This window comes from Falco punctatus (genome assembly GCF_963210335.1).
Source record: "Falco punctatus genome assembly, chromosome: 5".
Lineage (NCBI taxonomy): Eukaryota > Metazoa > Chordata > Aves > Falconiformes > Falconidae > Falco > Falco punctatus.
Genome location: NC_137584.1, coordinates 22,024,772 through 22,048,540, shown reverse-complemented (window position 1 = coordinate 22,048,540; position 23,769 = coordinate 22,024,772). Strand labels below are relative to the sequence as shown.

General features: G+C 36.4%; 1 long non-coding RNA gene across 1 annotated transcript; it reads left to right on the top strand.

Annotated features, from left to right (window-relative positions):
• The first annotated feature begins 4 nt into the window (after nucleotides 1–4).
• On the top strand, nucleotides 5–23,769 carry LOC308064003. Its single transcript, XR_013928153.1, has 2 exons — nucleotides 5–6,238; nucleotides 6,272–23,769. It is a non-coding gene; the product is annotated as an uncharacterized lncRNA (long non-coding RNA).

Below are 23,769 nucleotides of genomic sequence, written 5' to 3'. Positions count from 1 at the left end.
GTATATATATAAAATGTAAAACCCTGATCATTTCTTTTATTATCTCACTTTCCTTTTCTTCTTATCTTTATAGTTGGGTATCATGATATAGAAATTGCCAGCAGTTCTTATCCTCATACTAAAGGTTAGAAGTGGGGAAAGACAAAGTCATTATATTTTACTGGAATACAACGTTGACCAAATTCCTTGAAATAGAAATATTCTTTATTGATTTGAATTATTTTGATATTTACATAGCTTTGTGTAAAGGACTTGGCAGGAACACATCCTGTACAATTATTATAATGCTAACGTGCTAAGTTTTCTCTTTTAATCTTAGCTTAGATGAAAAACCTCTTCCGCTAAATTTCTCAAAAATGATCTTTAATCTTCAGTTGTTCTCTGCTTTCCTTGGAGAGTAACTGCCCCTCCACGCCCAAGAAGAAAAAATATATTGCCACATTTGATTCATTGTCTTCTTAGAGACACAGAAATCACTTCACTTGTTCATATCTATGTCTGTAGCCATAATCTGAAATCAAAATGAAAAAATGTAGTAGCTGAAGGGGTAGGAAAAAAAGTCAAATCAAATAAAATGTAGACATGTACAGAATTATAGAAAAATAGTGCAATAAAATGTAATAAATAAGGATGTCTCATAGTTTAAGTTACACAATTGAAAATCTGGAGATTTCAGTGACTCCTGTGCACTTCCTCTAACATAACAACAGATTTGAGATTAACGATTCTAGACAAATATTCAAAGAACAGCTATCACCAAAGCCTTTATATCAGACACAGTCTAATCCAGTTCTTAGAAAGTTAAAGACATGAAAAGAGAAACCAAGGCGTAATTTGAAATGAATGCAAAGATGCCTTTTCAAAACACAGTTTTACTTAACTTTTTTAAATCAAGTCATCAGCTCAAGCAGTTTTTGTATTTATTCCCTCACAAACTACAGGAGTTATTTCATGTAGTTGAAAGGGTAAATGTAAGTAAAATATAAAAATGCCTCATGCTATTTCTTCCAGACTGTAAAAGCTTCTCTGAACTGTCATGAAGATACAAATAGCACCACTTAGGCTTTCTTGACAAGCACTATAAAAAAAAAAAAAAAAAAGGGAAAAAAAAAAAATTTGTTTTATCTCTTTTAGACATCATAATCTCAAAGTGATGATATAACATGAAACAAAGACCCAGAAATCAAATTTGTTAGATTATCTTGATCCTAGGCACATAATATCATGTTTTAAAAATATATTTTTGCCTAAGCAGTAGAACGTGAACATCTAAGCATACTAAGAAAAAAGAGCAAAAAGAAACCAAGAAGAAATGGGAACTACCCCTGTACATATTTATTTGAACCTAATGTTACTTCATAAGAAGGTGTTATTTTTATATCCTGTCTCAATGTAATATGAAATTTGGTTCTTTTATTTCCCTTCCAATTTATTTCAATGGTATATGTTCCTTTAGCAAACAAAATAGGCTTTGCTTGCTCTATTTTCTCAACTCTGCCAGAAAGAAAACTTACTTTCATTTCAGAAAGGTTTGGTTGTTTTGGTTTGTTTGTTTGTGAGGGGTTTGTGATTTGTTTGTTGGGTTTGGGTTGTTTTTTTTTCCAGGCACATATCACATTTAATATATTTTACTTTTCAGACTTATCCATTCTGCACTGACATGAGCTATGACTGTCTTCTTACAGTATTTTATATGAATAACATCAGTTTCTGCTTGCATTGCTTCACACATACTTTATTTACACTAAAAGGGAGTCTCAAGCATACAGTCATTAGAAATGTTAAACTCATAACACCATCTTACTGGTAGTTCCATTATTTCAACTGCTGTCCAGCTTTCTATACTGACATCATCACTATTTTGGTAAGATTTGGTAAAAAGAAGATTATGCTAACTTAAATAGACACCAGCACACAATTGCTGAGCCTGTTAGCCCCTAGTATACATAACATCTTGTGAATGTAAAGAAGTAATAAGGTTATGGAAAGAAAATTATCATTAAAAGCTCTTTGAGACCATTATATTTTACAATTTGTAAGATAAAATTAACACATGGTATCCAGATTTTTTCCTGTCTAATATATTTTATGTTTAAAACAAATCTGGAATAAACTTTCCAAATTAAGAAAGGATAAGTCCTAAATATAGTCTAGTTTATAAGCAATTTTCAGGTCAGAAGTATATACTTTACATTAAATTAGACTAGATTTTTTTTAATATAAAACTTTAACGGTACTGGGAAGGGAAATAATTTCTCCAGCTAATACATAAGCTCCTGTGGATTTATAACAGTAAATGTGACATGGACATAAGAACTTGGATCAGAATTTTCTGTTCAGTTCAGAATTCTGACTACAGACTAGGTGTTTAGAGTAAAAATATGAGGAAGAAGATGAGAAAAAATTAAGCCTTTCTCTGTTATTTTCTCTAAGCTTCTGGAATCAGCACATTGGGTACTTCCAGAGATGGAGATTGCATGTAGGTCATCGCTTTTGACACTACCCACTTCCTTCTTTAATTTCTTAGTGCCTTCTTTAACCTTTTTATACTTACAAACTTGTTATACTGTGATAATTATTCACACAAGTTCTTTTCATGTTGTGTTAAAAATATTCTCTTTGGTTTTAAACCTGTTACTTGACATTTTCTTGTTGCAATCATTACGACTTGTTCCGCCTCCCTCCAGCCTTTTCCTTGCTATTTTTCCTTGCATAGCTTTCAACCTATAAAATACTTCTGTCACTGCCTCATTTAATCTCTTCCCACAAAGAAGCTGTTCTGTATCTGTGATCAACTAATTATTCCTTTTTTTACTAGTTCTTCGATATAATTTTTGAAATTAAAAAATGTACATACAGGGTTTAGATATATTTTGCCTTTCAGTAATAATATCTGCCATTAGGAGCACAGGAAAGTGTACTTTTTGACCAGAAAGCATGATTGTTTTCTTACTTTATCTTGTTTCACAAAGGTGCTACTGCAGTGACTCATAATAGCTGTTCCTTGTTTACAGAACTGTTAAAGTATCATAACTACAATATTGGTTTTGACAATGTTTGCAGTACCTCCAGCTATATTCTCTTTTACAAGCCCATGGCTTTTCTGTAGTTGAAAAGAGCACCAATGCATCCTTCAAAGCTCAAGAATGTTATAGAAAAGGCTATGATATCTCTTCTATTTGAAATATCTGTTACAACAGATCTTCACAGACGCACACACTACAGATTTCAAAGTGGTATTTATTGGGGTTTTTTTGGGGTTTTTTTTTGTTAAATAGTCTAATGGGTTTTCTGGGATAAAAGTAGTTTCAGGACCAACTACAAGGACTTCACATGTAGAAGAAAAGCACCCTTAGCGGAGTCTGTAAGCAAAGAGCTGGGTGTCTATTCATATTGTGAGTTGAAATTGTTGTAATTTAAAGATCTTTCATTGTTTCTAAATGCACATTAATGTGCTCAATTAAATTTGCTGAAGAATTGGGCTAAGACATGATAGTCACTACATGAACTGCAGAACAAGGAACCATCCTGGCTTAACAATGAGCTTTTTGGTTTACTTATAAGCAAAAAAAAAAAAAAAAAAAAAAAAAATGGCAGCTGTGGAAAGGCATTCAAATAGCTATCAAGTACTACAAGAATCTTGCTTGAGCATGCAGAGATGCAGTAAGGAAGTTTAAGGCTTAGCCAGAACTGAAATTGGCCAAAGATTGCAAGTACAACATGAAAAGGTTCCTCAGATACATGAGCAGTAAGCAGAAGAACAAGGAAGACATAAGCCCATTACTAAACAGGGCAGGGAAACCAGTCACTAATAATAACAACCAGGCAGAGGTTCTCAGTAGCTTCTTTGCCTCTACCTCACCTGGCATAGCTGGACACCAGGTCACAAGATCAGGTTGCTACAACAACACATGTGTTGACCCACACAGAGGAAGGACTGGTCTGCGGCCTCTTGCAAGGGCTCAACCCACATAAATCTCTGGGCCCAGACAGAATCTACCCCAGGGTGTTAAAAGAAGTGGCTGACATTGTTGCAAGGCCGCTGCCTATAGTATTTGAAACATCATGCAGATCTGGGGATGTCTTTGACAACTGGAAGAGGCCAAATGTCATACCCATCTACAAGCAGGGCCCAGAAGTGAAGGAAACTACAGGCCCATTAGTCTAACTTCAGTCCCTGGGGAAGTTGTGGAATGAGTCCTCCTGGAAATCGTCATTAACTAAATGAAACAAGTAATGGGGATAAACCAACATGGATTTACCAAGAGCAAGTCATACCAAACTGACCTGGTCTCCTTTTACAAAAAAATAGCATCTTTTTTTTCAACATGAGCAAATGTTGAGATGGGGAGAGCAGTGGGAGCTGTTTACATGGACTTCAGCAAAGTATTTGACAATGCTTCCTACAGCCTCCTCCTGGACAAACTGGCAAAATACAAATTTGATAGGTGGTATGTGAGTTGGGGAGGAAACTGAATAACAAGTGGTACTCAGAGAGTTGTAAAAAATGTTTTTTTACTGAGGCTTACAACCTGTTACAATTGGGGTTCCCCAGGGATTGATACTGGATCCCATGTTGTTTCAACATCTTCATAAATGGTCTGTAAAATGGGATTGAAATCACCCTCACCTCACCATGACACTAAACTGGGCGGTGAGGTGAACACCTCAGAAGGGAGAAGCAAGTTACAGGGAGACCAGGACAGGCTAGAAGAGCAGACTAACAAGAACAGTATGAAGTGTAACAAAGAAAAGTGCAAAGTCCTCCGCCTGGGTTGGAATAATCAAAGAGCCCTGTGTGTTGGGTCTGTGTGGTTGGGGAGGAACCTTAGAATCACAGAATGGTTTAGGTTGCAAAAGACCTTTAAGATCATCAAGTCCGATCATTAAGCCAGCATTGATAAGTCCACCACTAAACCATGTCCTTAAGTGTCACACTCACATGTCTTTTAAATAACTACACCTGATACCTCAGCTATTCCCTGGGCAGCCTGTTCCAATGCTTGACAATCCTTTCAGGGAAGAAATTTTTCCTCATATCTAATGCAAACCTCCCCTGGCACAACTTGAGGCCATTTCCTCTTGTCCTGTTACTGGTTATCTGGGAGAAGAGGCCTACCTCCACCTGTGAACATCCTCCTTTCAGGTAGTTGTAAACAGCAATAAGATCCCCCCTGAGTGTCCTTTTCTCCAGGTGAAACAACCCCAGTTCCCTCAGCTGCTCCTCATAAGACTTGCACTCCAGACCCTTCACCAGCTTCATTACCTTTCTCTGGACATGCCTTAGCACTTTGATAACTTTCTTGTAGTGAAGGGCCCAAAACTGAACCCAAAATTTGAGATGCAGCCTCACCAGGGCTGAGTACAGGTGAACAATCACTTCCCTTGTCCTGCTGATCACACTGTTTTTGAGTACGAGCCAGGATGCTGTTGGCCTTCTTGGCCACCTTGGGCACACTGCTGGCTCAGGTTTGGCTGGTTGCCCAAGGTCCTTTCCTGCCAGGCAGCTTTCCAGCCACTCCTCCCCAAGCCTGTAGCTTGCATGGGGTTGTTGTGACCTGGCAGGACCTAGCACTTCTCCTTGTTGAACTTCATGCAATTGGACTTGGCCCATCTATCCAGCCTGCCCAGATCCCTCTGTAGAGCCTTCCTACCCTCAAGCAGATCAATATTCCTGCACAACTCGGTGTCATCTGCAAACCTACTGAGGGTGCACTTGATCCCCTCATCCAGATCATTGATAAAGACACTAAACTGAACTGGGCCCAGTACTGAGCCCTGGGGAACACCACTTCTCACTGTCACCAAATGAACTCCATTCACCACCACTCTTTGGGCCTGGCCTTCCAGCCAGTTTTTTTACTCAGGGAAGAGTGTACCCATCCAAGCATGAGCAGCCAGTTTGTCCAAGCAAATCCATAGGAGATGGTGTCAAAGTCTTTACTAAAGTCTGGGCAAACAACATCCACAGCCTTTCTCTTGCTGAAAGGAACCTCTGGGTACTAGTGGACAACAAGCTGAACATGAGTCAGCAGTGTGCTGCTACAGCATCAAGGCAAATAAAACCCTGGGCTTCATCCAGACGGGCATTACTAGAACTCTACTCAGCACTTATCAGGCTGCACCTGTAGTGTTGTGTCCAGTTCTGGTCCCCACAATTCAAGACATGGACAGACTGAAGAGGAAGGTAATCAAAGGGATGTAGAACCTGCCATATGAGGATGATTGATGGAGTTAGGTCTTTTCTTCTGGAAGAGGAAAAGACTCAGAGGGGACCTCATCAAAGGATTCTAGTGCTTAAAGTATGGCTACAAAGAGGATGGAGGTTCTCTCATCACAGGGAGCCACATGGAGTAGGCAAGGGGCAATGGGTACGAGTTACAGTAGGAGATTTTTCAGATCAATGTACAAAAGACATTTTTTACAGTGAAAACAAGCAGTCACTGGAACAGTCTCCCCAGGGACATGGTAGAGTCCCCATCACTGGAGGTTTTCAAGATGCAATTGGACAGGGTGCTGGATAATCTCATCCAGCCTCCCTTTTCCACAAAAAGTTGAATCAGATGATCTTTCAAATTCCCTTTCAACCTGAGCCACTCTATCATTCTATGAACTGCATATAATTTAAAAAACTTGAACATCTGTTATTTTGTACCAATAAAAGTCTTGATTTTATATACTAGAAAAAAACATATGATTCATATTTTTTTTTTAAATATAAACATTTCCTCTCTAAAATATTCAGATTACATGAAAACATAGACTCAGATTCAGGCATCAGATGCCAGTGATACAACTAAAAAAACCAGCCACCTGTATAGTAACTATTGTAGAAAGGAAATTTTGGGTTGAGTACTTCAAGGCAAATCTGAGGAATATTAAAAGGTATCCTGAAAGTATAATTATAGAACCTTTTATGGAATCTTACATAAAAAATACCTTTTTTGCTAATCCTCTTATTTAGTACAATAGCCTTCTAAAAAATATTAAAACAGAAAACATAACTTTTACATATTTCAATTTGAATATCTAATTTAAAAACCAAAACCAAATATTTGCCTTACTATTTTGAAGATATTACCTATTCCACTACATTTTTAACTCAAGTGTGATTAAAAACTACAGTCAAATGATGGGATTACCTTTACTGACTGTATACATTTAATTTCCATTAAAGCCATTGTGGGCATGGAAACTGCATTCAGCTGGAACTGATCATTTATATGCAAGTTTTTTAGGATGTCAGGTTGATGCTTATGGGATAACCTAGCATCTTCAATCTAATTCTCCTACTGGTGGATAACCACTGTTTTTAATACTGCACATCTTACTGAGATTGGAAAACATGAGGGAATATTTAATTTTCTAAACTATTAGGAAGAGCTAGTAATGCTTACATTGTAGAGTCCAGCAAGAAAATAAAGGGAAAACATGTCTTGCGTGACAGGACTGAAAAGTAGAGCACAGCGAATATGTGAACTTTCTATCTTTTGCCTTTTTTCCCTCATATTGCTTGAAATACCTGCTAGAACATACTGTTATTAAACACATGGAGCATTACCATAATCACATAATCACAATCATATAACATCCCAAGTAGAAAAAGGACTAATATCCTCAGTAATCATCATCCCCTTGACTATTCCACAGACAGAATTCTGTTTTCTAACACTGATTCTTGAATCAAGAATTTAACTTAGTGTAACTTACCTAGAGGGCTATCTCTATGCTAGTGAAACCAATAATCTTCATAACTTCCTTCATAATTTTTCTAATTTCATTTTATTTAAACTTTTGTCATAATCTGGATGTTCAGTGGAACAAAGGTTTTCTATTGCTAGCATTATTATAATATCTCTTTCACAGGTCCTACACTGAACTCTCTAGACATTATTTTAGTATAAGTAATAACACGAAGCACTGAAAAGATCAAAGAAACATTAGCATTTCATGCTTCTATTTAGTTAGTCTTTAATTATTTGGCCATTATTTAACTTAAATTACCTTACTAATTTCATAAGCTCTTGTACTGTTAAGAACTTCATTTTGAGGATTTTTATGCATAACTCAGCAATATTTTATTGATAAATAAGACTCTGAAACTAAACCAACTTACTTTCAGAAATTCTCACACTTTGTACAATGCATTTGGATTAAAATTTTACAGCTCAATTCTATCTCTTATTAGAACACGGAGATCAGACAAAATAGATATTTGATATGTGACTTCCTCTGGACATTTCAATTACTTAAGTACCACTTGAAAATTGTAGTTCTAAATTTGTGCACAGTCTCTTTTAGAATGGTTCATCAGTGTGCAGAAGTGCCAATATGCCAAAGGTTTCCTCTTAAAGCCAGTTATGAAAGCTACTTTCTAGGTCTGCCTTACTTCCTAAAGAGCAGGAAAGAGTCACTCAATATCCACGTTTAATATAAACAAGGAGTCTATAGGGAGAGAAAAACAAGCTATCACACCTTGTCTTTGAGGCTTGTATCAAATTACAAGGAAGATATAAATAGGGCTCATATAATACAATTAGAATTTTACATTAAACTAATTTTTCATTTTATTGAGGCTACTTAAACTTAATTCTTCTCAAAATGTTAGTGAGAACATCCTGAAATTATTTAAGACTTTGGGATCTTAGTTCTGTCCATTTTATTGGAAGTATTCACAGAATTTAATTTGTATTACATTTGTAACTAAGTTCCCCAATTATTAAAGCATTAAGTTTAATTAATTAATTAAGTTTAAGCAGCCTTAAAAAAATAAATATTAGATTAATGTATAACGCTATTTCTAAGTGTATGATATTAGCCCTATTTATATCTTCTTCATGTAATTTGATATAAGCCTCACAGATCAAATGTCAAATATAGGGTACCTGTAAAATGTTATTAAGCAAACACTTGAAGAACTTAGTTAATAAATAGCCTAACAAATATTTCGGTGTTTTACAAGCTTTTCAAGGTATGTGTGAAACACTTGAAAATGGCTGCATTAATCTCCAGGGTAGCTTCAATGAAAGGACAGGGTTACTTTAAACTTCATTTTAAAAATAAAGTTTAGGTTAAACATATTACATAGCAAAAACTTGTTTGCTTTTACACAGCAGACACCAGTCAGCAATAGTTTACCTGAATTTTCTTTGAAAATGAAATATTAATCTATTGCTGGCTTTACATGTTCAAGTTCTACATGTTTCATTAAAGAAAGTAACAAAATTTTTCCTTCAGAAATTGCTTCCATAAGACTCTAGTTCAGAATTTATTGTCCCAAAACACAGTGACATAGACTAATGCATTTTATGTTTTACTCACATTCTGAATGTCAAATACAAAATATTTTGTTGTGATCATTCATTACATTTTTGAATTTATGCACATATGGTTCTGTTGCACTAGTGATGATCAAATTTTTAAAAGAAAAAAAAAAATTAAAATGGAACAACATAATCAAGATCTCTTTACCTAAACTTTGGTCATGTTGTCTATAGGTGGAACACATCTGCTCTTTTCAAACTCTTATTTTGGCAATAATATCCCCAGGTAGCCACTTTCCCAATTTCTGCTGACTTTTTTTTTATCCTGGCAAAACCTGCACATGACATTTATATTTGTGGATCAATATCACATGCTGTGAAGCTGATGACTTTGCTTATTTTTTACATTGTGGCTCCCATTAAGTGAATAATGAGAATGACAGGGCAAGACAGTGAAAATCACTGAGACTGGGTTTTTTAGAGCACCTTTACAGCAGACCAGAAGTACAAAGGAGGGACTTTCAGAAGAGCAATTCCCCATATACTTTGGGTAAATAAGTGACAAGAACAGCAGCTGTTCCTCCACACTCTACCTTTCCTCCAGACCTCGTTCTTCCTGGTTTTCTTCTTGAAGCTGTGGGGTTTTTTTATTTCTTCTCTGCCACTCATTTCTGTTTCTTCTGAGATATTATTTTTTATTCTGTAAATCCCTTTCCTTGAAATGCATCTCTTCTTTATACACCTCTCCTAGGTCCTTTGTTAATCATGCTTTTTACTCTTCTACCCTCTCATTTTTCACTGTTGTCATGTTACTTTCTTGTCTTTCTCTATCTTTCTCTGGTATTACATGCAATGTTATATCTCTTACAAGCTTTGTTTGCCTCTTCTTTCCTCAACCTGTTGCAACAGTAAGCTCATTAATGCCTTTTAGAGGTAGCAATGCAAAAGCACCACAGTAGTAGATGATGTATGTTATGAATTGGTCAGAAAAGAAGTGTATCTTCTTGTTCAGGTCAAATAAAGTGGCCACTTAACTTAAGACGTTGCATTGTCAAAGAAATCTGAAGATTTGTAGGAGTAAATTTAGTTATTTTGCACTTATCATATATCTGTCATGCTGTATGGACATGTATTGTACACATAACATTAGAAAGCAAAGAGATTACATTTTGTCTAATGGAACCTGGCAAACATTGAAAAGGTTGGCATTCAGTAGCTGCTCTTCATGTTACACATTTGGGGACCTTAATATAACTCCAAAAAGAAGACAGGAAATTTGTAGAAATTCAGCTGCTACGTTACCAATATATTGATAATCTCCCTTGAATTATTTGCACGAGTGTCTGCTCCATTAACCACTTTATAATTAATCCACTCGGATGGAAGTGTTTTAGAAAGTGTCTTCTGATGTTGAGAAGGTAAAAAGCTTGTGATAAATAGCTATTACATGCAACAAAAACAAGACTAGGCTACACACAGTTACAGCAACAATAAAGACAACTAGATGGTGGTATGATGGTTGGCTAAAAAATAATCCAGCATTCTAAAAACTAGCTCTCTTTGAATATGTTCACATTTGGCTGAATATGGCAATAATTCCTGAACTTCCTTCATACAATATCATTATCTGACATACTTTCCTCCTTTTTTGAACACACTGAACAAGGTCTGTATAGCAATAACTAAACACGTTTCTAAAAATTTAAGATATATTAATTGCATTATTTAAATTAATCATCCTTGTAATGTTACAGAAAGTTTCTCAATCATTTTCAAATTGCAGTAATAATGCAGTTTATTACAATATTCTACAATACTGATTTAAACCACAGTTCTGTCCCCCCAACTGACTGACTCCAATGCTCACCAGCAGGAGAAGGGCAACCCTCCTTTCTGCTCCTCATGTGTATGGTATGTTGGCTGCAGTCAAGAGATTAATATTTCTCAACCATTTTCCCTTACCTCTGCACCCTTCCACCCAAAAAGAAAGAAAAACAGAAATCCTCCCCAGCTGCTGTCACCATCAGCTCTCCATGACTTCTGCTGTTGCAGGTACTGCCTTAAGTGCCAGCCACATGGAAACAGAACTGCCACACACAGAGGAACTAGCAGCTCTGGGGACATGGCTGCTTCCAGGATTCCACAAGTGAAATGTGAAGATCCATCACATGAAGACATGAAGAAAATAATTAGAAAAAGGGGGAGCCTGTGACCTCTTGCTGTTCCTTCATATGGACACCTTAATAACTGAGTTGAAAGACCTCCTTCCTGAATAACTATTTTTATGGCCCATATTTCAAAGTTTATTTTTAAGGCAGATTATGTTTATTTGTAAAAACATATGATCAGGGAACTAAGAAAATTAATGGTGATATTTACTGAAAAAAAATATAAGACTGTATTGGGTTTAAGTGGCAAGATTTTGGTAGCAGGAGGCCTGCTGGGTGGCTTCTGTGAGAAGATTCCAGAAGCTGTCTCCATTTCTGAGAGCCAGTTTCAGCCAGCTCCAAGACAGACAAAAAACACTGTGCAAAAAGCAGCTGAGAAGAAGTGGGAATATGAAAGAGAAAAAAAACTTGTACACACCAAGGTCAGTGAAGGAGGGGGAGAAGATGCTTTAGGTACTGGAGCAGAGATTCCCCTGCAGTACTTTGGTGAAGACCATGGTAACTGAGGTTGTTCCCCTGGAGGTCCGTAGTAGAGCAGTTATCCACCCTGCAGCCCATAGAAGACAACACAATGGAGCAGGTGGATGTGCCCTGAAGGAAGCTGCAGCCTGTGAAGAGCCCACACTGGAGCAAGCTCCTAGCAAGAACTGTGGCACATGGAGAGGAGCCTACCCAGGAGCAGGTTTGCTGGCAACATCTGTAACCCTATGGGAGACCTACACTGGATATGTCTATTCCTGAAGGACTACACCCCATGGGAAGGACCCATGCTGGAGCAGCTCATGAAGAACCACAACTTGTGGGAAGGACACATGTTGGAGAAGTTCATGAAGGACTGTATCACGTGGGTGGGACCCCAGCCAGGAATAAGGAAAGAGCATGAGGATGAAGGAGCACCAGAGGCAAGAGTAACTGCAGCCCCCATTCCTCATCCCTCTGTGTTGCTCTTAGAGGGGAGGTAGAATTGTTGGGAGTGAAGTTGTGCATAGGAAGAAGGGTGATGGGAAGATGCTTTTAGATTTGTTCTTATTTCTCATTATCCTATTCCATTAATTGCAATAGATTAAATTAATTTATAAATTAATATCCCTAGGTTGAATCTGTTTTGCCAGTGATAGTAATTTCTGAGTCATCTCCTTCATGCATGAGCTTTTTGTTGTATTTTGTCGTGCTGTCTTGCTGAGGAGGGGGAGCAATAGAGTGGCTTGGTGGGCATCTGGTGGCCAGACAAGGTCAAACCACTACGGAAATATATGGATATTAAATCGAAGAAATGTGCACCCATGATCTTTTTACAGGAATTTTTATCTCCATCCTTAATGCTTAAGGCAAGAGAAATGTTATTATAGTTTTAATCCAGTCTTCATTTTGTAAGACATTTCCCAATTCCTAGACAGTGTTACTGCATCTGTCAAATAACTACGTGCATGGGTGGAGTCTCTAGAATATGAAGAAAAAACTTTTAAAGCAGTCAAGCTTATCAGTAGTATCACTCTCAAAAGACAAATTTGAAGTTTCAGCTTCCCATGAGCAAATATAATTAAGATAAAACAAGAAGGTGAACAAACAGATTTAAACTTCCATAATGAGACAGTCAGTAAACCTCTGTGTGTGTCTGTCCCATCCCACCCACTGCACCTGCCCCCCCATCCTCCACCCCACTCATCCCCCGGCCTTGTACAGAAAATCCATTAAGTGGAGTACATCATCTTCTTTTAGGCACTCACTGAAGAACAAAGTTAATGAGATAATACAATGAGGCTTTGGACAGATCAGAGGGGAAACATTTGTTAAAAAAAATCAGTTGTGTTTTATCAGGTGAGTCAACTGCTGGTTTTCACACATGTTGATAAAAATGTTGCCTTTTTATGATAGCAACCTATGATTTGTTGAAGGAAACTTGCTTCATTGCAATATCTGTTATTTACTGTATAAAAAGGGCACACTGAAATCTATTATAAGAGTAACAGTTGAGGAATTACACCTTAAATGTACCTCTGACCCTTTGAACAAGCCTCTAAGTTTCTTTTTAAAGTTCCATTTCAGAAGCTTAGATCAATGTAATTTCCGTCCTTTAAGATAGCAATTGTAATACTTAGCCAATTTATATAATTTTTCATCTTACATCAGTAATTAATCCTACCAATATCCTGTGACAGAATTTTAATAATACCAGCATTTTATCAGTGAGGGTAACAATTATATATTCAGACAAACCTTTATTTCATAACAATCTTGTCTTTTTTATTGCTGATTCTATGTAGCTTGTGGTACCATTGCTATGATCAAGAGATGTGCAACAAAAGGCTACTCTATCTTTCATTCTAGTGAAACAGTTTATACTGCCTGCAGTGTCATGAAGAATGACTCAAGAATGTATTGTACATTGCTTGTATTACATACAGTGTAAATTTCCTCTAAAAGAAGATAATAAGTAGAAAATAAATCTTCTTTCTCAGAAGTCTCAAATTTTGGTAATGCTTGCAATAATATTCTGAGATGCTGCTAAATGTGATTGTATTCATAACATAAAGATATGTGAATTTAATTCACAGTTCAGAATAAACTAAAATTATGCTATTTGCCATTGAGTTACATTGAAAATTGACCTGTTTTTTTTAGGGGGAAAGCTACTAAATCCAGTAAGAGATTTGCAGGATTTGTTTTCATTCATGTTAGTTACATCCTATTGGTAGTTGCTGATTGATGAAGTAATTCTTCAACATGGATATGCATCTACTGCAGGCATTGGCACAAAAATGTTTCCTTTTTGAAAGCAAATATTTTTACCAAAAAAAAATTGTTTCTGCTTTTTCTATTTTGAATTTGAGATGTGCTGACACTCAGAAACATCTGCAATTTGATTTGATTTCTAGTACTTAACAGAGTTCATTTGAACTGATTTTTTTTTTCCAAATATGGACTTGTTGAAAAGAATAATGCATCGGTTATAAATAGCAAATTATCTTGTGTTTGATGCAGTTCTTGAAATCATAGGACATGAACTTCAAGTGCTTTAGCTGAGAAAAGAATGGCAAACTTAAAAGCTATGAAGTGTTCCAGATGAAATTTGAAAGTTGTATGAAATGTGTACCCATTGGTCTTAAAATAATTAAAGCTAATTGTTCTAAAATGATATGTGATTTAACACAGGAGCCTACCAGGTCATTACATTTGCATCATTTGGGAAAAAAAGAAAACAAAAAAGCCCCAAGACAACTAACCCCACAACAAAAGACAAATCACACAAACCCCAGATCTTTGATATCTATAACTGAATCCCTAAAAGTCTTGGATGCTTTCAGCCTTACTCCTATGCACCTGTTTTCATCATTAAAACAGTATAAATCATAATTGCTCTCATAAATATCTCATCTTGTATTTATGTAGCAAACAGAATCTAGTAACAATTTCCTAAGCATTCAGATGTTACTATGAGGAGCATCATGAAAAATTCCAGAAGAAAAATATAATGGAGAATGTGCTTGCTTACAGTTTGAACCAAGAATTATTTTTCATCAAAGGTTTCTTCTGAAAGGTTTAACAATTGTTTAGATTATTTTGAAATTCACTTTTAGGCCCACAGCAGTATCACAAGTATACATTTTGGCTCTAAATACAAAGTATTTTATGAAGTCTGTAATTCCTGCCATTATTTTTGTTCACACAAGGTCATTCCAAATCTTTGATCTTCCTACTACTGATCTCAGTTTTTACTACAAGGAGTGCATAGTGATTTTTAGTTATTCAGGGCTATGATTGAAAAAAGTGGATGGCCTTAAATCCTATGAAATGATGAAAAACAGCCAATCAACCAACTACTGCTATAATTAAATAAGGGCACAGAAGCCAAGTTGATCAGTTATTGGGGGAGTGGTGGTGGTTGTGTGTGTGTGTATGTAAAATAAAAGCTAAAAGGACCCACATTTCCCAACCTGTTTCCACAGATGCTCCTGTTTTCCTTCCAGCTAAGCAGGTCAGGAGTTTTTATCAAGTTTTTCTTCTCTTCGGAAACTTCATTTACTCAGAATGCAAACATATAATGTCAAGTGATAATGACCCATCTCATGGTGTATATGAAGTACTCAAAACTTTATCATTGATAGAAGCATTTGAATTGAACTGCCATACAGTAATTTAGAGGCATAAGCAGAGTAATAAAAATGTGCATGGTTCCAAACAGTTCACAATTATAAAACCTGAAAAATCATTTGCATTACAGGTGGTTGAAATGTATTCATTAGTCCCACAAAGTTCGCCTAGGTCTACTCATATCTTTGGACCTGACAAGCATTAAGACACTGTCTGTCTGTCTTTGCATTTCTCTGAGGGAACTGGAACTCAGAAGTTTCTGTCACATTTGTTCTAGCTTAAATTAATATATTCTTTCTGTTATTCAGGTAAGGAACTGTAAACTCTCAAGATTTATTTTATTAGTCAATATGATAAATGCATTATGTTCCATTATGCCCTAGATGGAGATTTGTTCAGCCTACTCTGTTCTAATTCTTAATCAACTAACCTGAAGAAACTGGTAGAAAATCTGTTCTGAGTTAATTAACTTTGGATGGATTTATTCAAAATATGTAACAGCACACACTGAAAATCAATTATCTAACAGTCATCCCCATTGTTATCACATTTAAAATAAAGAGTGCATAACAATAAGGATTTCACAGAAAGAAAATCTATCATACCCTATCTTGAAAAATGCATCTCTCCCTGAAATTTAAGAAACACTGTGGGAATTCCTATCCCTTTTAGTGTCTTGATGAGTAGAATACATGATTAAGTTGTGTGTTGATTATTTATGTCTTGCTGGAGCTAGTTCTTATTTCCCCTCAATTTAAGATGTCAGAAATTAATTTAGTGCTGCCCTTGAATATTATCTCAATTATGGGATTGAAATAACTTAAACTAACCTCATGAATGTAAATGTTTTAGGCAGAAGTTTTCATGACAAGTAATACAGAAACACTGCTACACACAGATGTGCTACTGAGACACTGCCTAAATTTCCAGTGTTAAATCCTTGATAGAGATTTTATTAAAATGCATATTTTCTCCAATCACATAAGTACCTTCAGTGTTCAGTGGCTACTTTTCTGTATCTCCTTTCTTCCTTCTTTGGAAAATCAATCATAGTTAAGCTGTTAGCATGATTACATTTACACAAGGCAAAAGTTGTGGTAAGACCATGTGACATAGAAAACATTAATAAAGATTGATTACTCATTTCTTTCCGTAAGTACATTTTTGAGCATTATAAGAAATTATAATTAGCATGTTCAAACCAAATCATGCCCACTCCCCCAACAATTTTTTTAAACAAACTACAAAAAAGTGAAAGCCATTGTCACATTATGTTGTGGAAAATAAAATATTTACATTAATTACAATCTAACAATTAGTCGCAATCGTTCACAGGGCACTGATCTGGATTAAATCAAACAAAAAGAATAATATTTCTTTTATATGTTATTGTGCAGTTCTGTGATACTGGTACAAGTGTGGCTGGGAGTAAGAAGGCAGAACAAATGGGAAAGGATGCAGAGGGCAGGACAGATTCTTTCAGTCTTTACCTCACTGTGATATACTTACCTACAGACCTGATACTGGCTGCTGTCTGTGCAATGATACTGGACCTATGTTCTGATCCATTATGGGCCATTCTTGCATTCTAACGTGGTGTTTGCGGCTGTGGATAAAAGGCAACCTGTACTTTTGTATAGACTAGAAAATTATTAAAGATACACTCCATAAATTTTTAATTTTATTTATTTTTCTTTCAGAATCCTTCCATTTTACTGATACTCACCTGTTAGGTATACTAACTTCAGTGCATTTATATTCTATTTATCCAATGTATCTAAACGAAGATTTCTGTTCAATATACTTTATAAAGTAATTGAGACCTCTGAGTTTTACTGGGCTTGAGTTTATAAAGTGACAACTGTTTTTGTAAATAATTCACTAGCTTATATGGTACCTTCTACCTATCTTTCTTTAACATTAATAGAAGCAGGAGCAAGTGAAATCCTTGTGCTCATAGGCCTTTAGGTCATCATGGTATTAAAAAAAAATAAAAAATAATCCTAAAAATTCCTCCTCCTTATGGAGGCCTTAGCCCATAATTTTTCCATCTCAGAATACCCTGTGAGCAAGAACTGCATGTACTGAGACAGTGCAGTCATTTAGCACTTTCACAATTCAGGTTTACTTTAGCTTTGCTTTAAGCAACATGTCTCCAGTGTATTTCAGAAAAATCTCTATAAAAATCCAACTGAATGCAATGTACTTGGTTCCTCTTTCACTAAAAGTAGGTTTGATTATTTTATATTCTATTTACTTCAATTGAGTCACTTCCTACATATATTGCCATGTCATAAGCCAGGATTCAGTCAGCTATGCCTTCAGAAGAAAAACTGAAAAAGTCTGTTCGTAAGATACTTTCCTGCCAAAGTTATTAATAGAACATACTGCCAAATATTTTAACATGGGGGGGTTTCTTTGTTTGTTTGTTGTTGTTGTTGTTTTTTAAGCAGCTTAGTTTGTATAGCATATGGCTTTCTACAGAAAAACTAACACACACCATTGTGTCTTTGAACTCAGGAGAAACCAGGCCAACATCCTAAGACACTGTGAAACAGCACTTAAGACCAAATGAAAGCAATTCAGGAAAACAAGGGAATGATAAACATTAAATGCTCCTTTATAAGAAAATATTAAAATACCAGTAGCAAACTATTTTTTTCTGAGTGATTATCAAAGGTACTAGATACATTGTTTCATTCCTGTTTTTAAAGGAAAGTCTTGTCTTTGCTTCTACAGCTTTCCAGCTTGAAAAATAATATGTAGCTTTGATGGTTTTGAGATACTTTGCAGAATCTGTTAACACTGTGAAGGGTAACTCATATTAACAGCAGACATTTGCTCCATACTTTCAGGAAACAAGCATTGTCACACAGGAAGAATGCTTGTAGAACATCTGCGGTAATTTTTAACTGTAGGGATGCAAAACATCACATCAGCTTAGGCTAGCCACTCCTAGGATTTGAAAGTTGCTAAAAGGCATCTGTATTCAAGTGATACAGCTGAAACAGCTGCACCATGATGATCAGCATAGAGAAGAACTAAGGACATCTGGTCTAGTTGCTAAAATAATATTCAGCTCCATTGCTGAATTCCTTTTGTCTGATCTATGTATTTCATACAATTTTTATCTTGGAATCTGACATTGTTGACAAAGTCCTATAGTTTGACAAGCTTATTAATGTTTATTAATGGAAAAAAAGGAAGAAACTATCCATAGCATATCTGCTTGTTCATGGGATGCACAGTATACAGCCTCAAACTAGATCTTAAATCTGAACCAGCAAGTTTTGGGATGGGAAATTATATAGCTACATTACATACGCCATTGACTCAGCTAATTAGGCGGCATATGGTGCCACACTAATGTATCAGAGAGTTAAACTGCTATCAGATACAGAACTAGCTCTCCATGGAGCTGGGCTGTGGCAACTGGTTCAGCATACTCTGGTGTTGTGAACACCTGACTTTAGAAAAATGTGGATGGTAAGATCATGTCTGTTTGGTAAGCAAGAGCAGAAGGTCTAACTGTGAAACTGCTCACTTCTGATTGTAGTTATGGCTAGTAGTTATCAACCTACGTGCAAAGACCTGTTCTATCACTACAGTCCTCTGCCTTCATGTTGATAGAAGCCTGAGATATCAAGTTCATGCAGGTGCTTTTCCACACCCTTGGGTAAGGTACCTACATCTAGGAGAAAATGCAATAATTCCTTGGCAAAGGATCAGCAGTCTTGACACATCAGGCTTATGGCTCTCATCTTTTCTTCCAAGCTAGCTTCTGAAGATGATTGGTGCCACTACATGTTTGCAGTTGGGTGTGTCAGGTGTTATCTGAGAAACCTTTCCAGATCAACCCTTAGGGAAATTTGTCAGACTGATGCCAGGTTTCTAGATCTTCTCAGATGTGGGAAAACAGACACCTAACTGATAAGCCTATTAGGAGCGATATGGAGCTCACATTGGGAGGCAGACTGAACTCGGTGCTCTCCAGGTCATAAACCTGCAGCCAAGAGCCAAAAAAGTCAATGAAACAAATTTCCTGCTAAGCAAAATCTTGTGCATGGGGGGTAGAGATGCAGAGCAGACTTCTGTCTGGCTTCCTGCTGAGCTGGCATCATGGCAGTGCCAGCAGCTGGGAGGTGAAAACAAGAAGTAGAATGTTAATGGAGAAATTGGTGAAGATACAGGAACTGGTGGAGTACAAGTTAAAAGGAAGCGGTGTTTTGAGGCTGTATGCAGCTTCCAGTCAGTGCTATGAAGGTGGTGACATGCTGCACTGGTGAGAGATGGCCACCCCTGGGAGGTGTTGTGGTAGGCATCTGCTACAGACAGCCTGATCAAAAAGGGGAAGTAGGCATTTTTAAGAAGGGTGAGATGGAGTGTCCATGACACTGCAGTGTGTCCAGTCTCATCTCCATCCTTTGGAGTTTTATAGAGCAAAATGGAACAAATTCCATGGAAAGCCATTTCCCATCACATGAAGGATAAGCATTTGGAAATAACCAATATGGATTTACCAATGGAAAATCATGCCTGACCAACCTGTTAGCCTTCTATAAGAGGAAATCAAGGGATGTCATTCACCTGAGCCTAGGAAGGCTTTCAACACAGTCTAATATAACATCTTTGTATGGTCAAAGGTAAAGCAAGAGACATTTCTTCCATATATAATTTAAAAAGGAAAAAAAATCTTAATGAGAATAGCAGGTATCAGAACAGGTTTCATTAAGATGTTGTGAAATCTCTGCCTTTGGAGAATATAAGAATTTTTGGATTAAACCCCAAGGATCCTGATGTAATTTAGAAGTTAGACTGCTGTAGACATCCAAAGATCCTATCAAAATATTATTTTTTCCCAGTGATCCATGACTGAAGAGTAAAATTCAGAAAACGAAGATATTTATCTACCTCAAAAGGTGGGGCCAGATGAAAGAAGAGATGAACCATTTTACAGTGAAATAACATATATTAAAACTGCAGTTTCAAACTAAAACGTTTGGTGCTTGATGACTTGTTTTAGGTCTATTCCTTAGATTTTGTATGTTGCCACAAACTACATACAGATTCAGATGCTGAAGATCTTGATCAGAACACTATCGAAATATGTATATCACATGTATATAAAAGTAAATTTACATAAATAAGCATATCAAGCAAAAACTAAACTGTTGAACTGATCTCATTCATTCTGTATCAAGTATAGGTTTATATGTCAGCATCTGCCATAAGAGTTAAAGCACAGCAGACTTATATATGTTTGAACTGTACTTACTTATTCAGTATAAGCACTTTTTTTTTTTCAGATATTCCTCTGAAAACCAGAGACAACCTTTCTGAAGACCAGAGAGGGTAATTTTCACCTCCATACAAAACCTGTAATTCCATAAGAAAGACAGGTAGAAAGCAGAGATTGGTACAGTTTAAGAGGATGTAGAGAAGAGTGTACAGTTAATCCTAATATGAATAAATTTTCACAAGTATCTAGTTAGTATCTTTTGTTCATGTGCTCAAAGTTAAATTTGAGTGTCAGATTTGGAGTTAAAAAGAACAGTTTCTCATAGGTCAGTGTATTATCACAACGTTTATACAGGGCAGGAGGGGAAGATAATCTAATTCTTTATAGATTGGGACAGAGTCTGTTTTATAATAAAATCTTGAGAGTTTAGTTTAATAAATTCCTATGGCAGTAATCTAAGATGCTGGGTAGGTTTTTGCTGTCTCCTCTTTTGGCATACTATAGATCTTGAGTTTTCTTACATAATTTGGTGAAAAGAGTCTTTTCATACTTCTGTGAGCAGCAGACATTCAGAAAGCCATTCTGAGCAGGACATTTACTCTATGAATGGCTGCAGTTACAGTAGCTGCACTGGACTCAGATAACTCCTTCCTTTTCTGTGTTCCAGTAAATAAGAATTTGACACAAGTTCAGGTTCATGTGGGGAGCATCACTAGTAGGCCGATGTGAGTATATGGGAATTGCAAGTCATCATTGATCTTTTATTTGTGGATGAAATGGTCAATTTCTAGCCATAACTTTTGGTAGAAACCTGGATTAATCTATTGTACAAATTTAAACCATTTGGTATGTCCATCATTCTGCCAGTTTTACATTCTAATTCTACCAGATTCTAAGCCACGTGGGCAGATGTCTACTGTCAGTCTTTTATATCAGGCTGTGAATTGTTTTGGGTGAGGGAAGACTTTTCAGCTCTAGAAACAAAAACAACAGAGAAGATTCCCACTTAAATGTAAAACAAGTTATAATTTTTACTATGGGTTGTTTGGGTTCCCCCCCCCCCCTTTTTTTTTCCCCCTGGCAGTCTCTGTGACAGACTAATGCTGTTCTGAAAATACATCTGAAGGTCATGGGCTTTAGCTATGCAGCAGGCTCATCTATTCAGCAAAAGAGCTAGAAAAAAAGAGCTAGAAAAGCTGTTTGAAGCCTACATAATTTATGCAGTCAAGGCTAAACAAGATAGGAAAGGAGAATTTTAACTAATGAGATTGTTATTAATGAGCTCATTATGCAGATCTTTCCCTTTGTAAAGCATTGTTCCTGATTCTCAAAATTCTGAGCTACACATGCATGCATGTATTTGTACACACACACACACAGATGTCTTCTTTAGACTAGAAAATGGCTTCTATGCATGTTGACTTACATTTTTACAAGTTATATGTTTGATTCTCCTTGGTCATGTGTATATATCTATTTACATATCTTAATTCCTTCATACTTGAACATCATTTTTTTAGTTCTTTCTTCTTCTGTGGTGCTTTTTCGTTTGGGTTTGTTTTGTTGTTGTTTTTTGGGTTTTTTTTTTGTTGTTGTTGTTTTGGTTTTGGTTTTTTGTTTTCTTGTATTTTTATTTTAGTGGGGGCATTGTAAATCCTTTATGATAAATCCCCAAGGTATCAGTCTCCAGTAAGTCTGGCTATATAGCTGTAACAAAAGCAACCTAGCAATTGATCCGCTACCTACTGGGAAATACTTTTAACATAGTTAATTTTAAAAAAGATTCTTTTTCTTTTACATAAAAATATGTCCTTTCTGCACCATTCTAACTGAGAGTCTGAAAGGAAAAAAATTCCTTCTGAAGGTCTTCAGTAGACTCTCTCTCCATCAGGTACACAGGCAAGACAGTCTTTTTCTGCAGAGGTAAAGATTTAGTAAGTGAAACAGGCTAGATCCAGCTCCCTGTGGGTGCCTGAAATGCCTCTTCAGCCAGTAGGTGATCTTGCTGCAGCAGCAGTTTCCTACTTTGCTGGTTACACTGAGAAGTTCCAATTAAGGAGGAGGATTATCCCCTGCATGGGAGCTGGCAACAGCTCTAATGTCAGAATTATCAGTCTGGTCACAGAAGAAAAATAAAGTAGTGAAAATGAAAAGCACTGGCCTGATTACACTCCAGCCAAGAAAAAGTAAATGGCTAGCTAGGGTAACTAGCAAAAGTGGCTCTGACAACAGGAGATCAGCAGGAAGATAGTTGGCATGTCTTTTAAATGTATGCCTGTGTATGTCCCTTCAAATGACAATGCAGTGATTTGTGCTCAGAAATATCTAAGAACCACTCCTCATACAGATTCTACAGCAGAGGAAGGAGCACTCCTGCCCATGGTGCCCACTCTCTTTTTTTATTTCTTTAACCACAGTAAAACATACAGTCGTCATCTGACCTGATTTTAGATGCTCAGTTAAGATATCTGCCCATTCTTAGATTTACTTAATCAATTATAAGGAAATGAGAGGTTCTTCAAACAGAAACTCAGCCTTCTTATAACTGGAGTTTCTTTATATTTGAATGACTGGAAACACCTGTCTGACTCTTCTGACTACCAAAAGACTGGAAGTTAGATGCCTTGGTGACTAAAACTGGCAGGGTGAATCCAGGCCTAACTGGATTCCTGTTGATAACATAAAGTTATTGATCTATTATCACATTTTATCACCATTAACTTGGCTTTGCAGAAATCATATGATAAGACATCAAATGTACGCACTATAGACAAAAATTATAAATAAATTGTCAAGTTTTACAGAGGTAATCTAAACAGTTTCTTAAGCCTACAATATATCATTCTAAGTTTTATTTTTCTATTTAGGTACACAGGGAAATAAAACTAACTGAAAGTACTCTGTGCATTGCCATGCCATGCCAAGCTACGTTTAGTATTATGCATTGCCTCAGTTGCTCAAAGAAACAATATTACTCATACTGAAATCAATGGGAGTTCATGTCTTC